Below are 2500 nucleotides of genomic sequence, written 5' to 3' on the forward strand. Positions count from 1 at the left end.
GATATTATCCCTTTAGCTGACATATTTATTGGTCAGTCTTTCGATAAGGTCACTTTTGCTACAGGGGTGAATTCAATCAAGAGGTATTGATCACAGTGATTTGCTCTTTATTATTTATGCTCCTCATTCTAAATTTGATGAGAAAGGAAAATAAATTCCTTTTCATATTTAAAGCTTTTATACAGATTGTTTTCCCTTTTTGGTCTTTCAAATCCGTCCAGTATGATAAAAGGTCACATTTTATGTCTGGAATTTTCAAACAGGTTATGTATCAATTAGGTATCCAACAGTTTAAATAACCTGCCTAGAGCCCTGAGGGTCATGGGGCGTAAGAAAGATTTCATCAAACTGAAGAATATGATTCGATATTATTGCTTTGATACTGGGGAAGACTGGGATGCCGGTGCTAATTTGCCGTTGTTAGGTTCAAGAAACATTGGGGTTTAGTCCTTTTGACCCATGACCAATCAAGTCATTAAAAGAGAATCTTCTTTCCAGTCAATGCTAAGAAACCGATCTTCTTGACAATGTCTTATATTTAAGATACATGTTATCAAAGGACTGTGAAGTAGTAAGAGCTTATGTTCACTCTGCTCAATCAAAACTGCAATTAATGTAGGACAGGAATGCAAAGGAAAGAATTGTATAGTCTGACGATAGAATTCTGGCTCTCTTTCTCAAACCTCAATGTTCTCTGAGATAAATATTCCGGTCCTTATACAATCGAAAAAAAAGTTAAACTCTTAAATTATACCATTAACATTCCTCAGAAGGGGAAACAAACAACTTTATCACATAAATATGTAGAAGTTAATATAACGAATATCGCTACATTCCCAGCACCTATTATTTGAACGTAACTGATGCAGTTTTGGAGTAAGGATGGGCATATTCGCAAATGTTGTTTAAATTTCTTCTTAATTGCCAAACCTCTGGCCTACTTAACATTGTCATTTAAAAAAATATGTATTGGAAATTTGGTTCATGACCTAACTCTAGTTAGATCCCAATAATGCTTCGGAAATTATCTTGTTGACAATAATTGATGCAATGATCCCTTTGAAAATGATTGACATCCCGGGGCATTTTGTTATCTTATGGGTCAGGCGACAGTCTGTATATAAAGGACAAGGTAAAGCATTGTTCATTGTAATTTTAATATCAATTTGTAGAAGCACTTTAATTTGAGAGGAATCATTTATTAAAATTATTCACTGCTCTCATTGTCCTTAAGGATTAAGACACTACTTTTGGAATATTTGCGGACTCATACAAAGGCATTTTGGATTATATGTTTTTGATACATCTAGACTATTGATCCATCAATTCTTTCAGGATTATTTGTACATCATCACATTCATGACTATTGGTATTCATTCGGAACATTTTTTATTTTTGGACTGTGATATAAAATTTAGGATTCTTTGTGACCTAATTCACGATACTATAAGTTCCTTTGAAAGTTTTACTTTTTATTATAGTGAATAAATTGTTCGCTGTATTGTTACCCAACATGCTGGAATTGCTTCTTTCTATTACATAATCTACGACCACAGAGTTGTAGCAATATATGGGGGAAATATCAGTATCCCTATATGATTAAATATCAATTGTGCATACATATATTGGTCTTATATGTGTATAAATTATATACATTGATCATTCGTAGTAATAAATCCATATATCAATCATATTTGTTTATTAGTTCTATACATTGATTATCAATGGTGACAGATCTATATCTCGAGTTCCATAAGTTCATTCTTGTTTGAATACGCGTTGAAGTTGCATGATCGGATTAGTTCCATTTCGGAACGACGTCATTTTCTTATAACCTTTGATGCACTCTGTGCGCGTCATTGTCCTAATCCATTGTTGGTCTTCGTGAGCACGAGTAAAGTGCCAGATTCATTCATCATGCAGAGAGGTGGTAAATACACATCTTGTCAATGAAATTGGATTCAGTAACTCCGTTAGATCCAATCCCATTCCCATTCATTCTGTTACATTAAAATACACTTTGGGATAGTGCCAGGGTCAGAACTCTTCTCGCAGGTTGTTACTAATGAAGCCATATTTTAAAAAATTGTGAATTTGTATCCTGTGGTTTAGGGGACGGTATTATGATAAACAGACACACGGACATATATAGAGGTGAAAATATTGAAGAACTGTTGTGTTAAAATATTTGGGATAACTATTTCTCGTGAAGATGATGGGTAAATATGTAGGTTATATTGTAATACTAGCAAAGTCAGGAAGAGCGAAAGGAAAAATTCAAACTATGATTGTTGTCAAAAGTTCAAACAAAATAGTATTCCTTAAAATATGACATCACTGATGTAAATGACTTAGTCATCTGAAGATAAGAATAAATTGGAATAAATTGTAGACACGGTACTGAACCCTTCCTTCAACCTAGTTACTATCCCTATACGATTAACGAACAATTTTACTTGCTACCGCTTTTGTTCCGTCTTGAATATAATGAAACACATTA

This window comes from Sinohyriopsis cumingii, unplaced genomic scaffold (genome assembly GCF_028554795.1).
Source record: "Sinohyriopsis cumingii isolate HCF-2022 unplaced genomic scaffold, ASM2855479v2 utg000646l, whole genome shotgun sequence".
Taxonomy (NCBI): Eukaryota; Metazoa; Mollusca; class Bivalvia; order Unionida; family Unionidae; genus Sinohyriopsis; species Sinohyriopsis cumingii.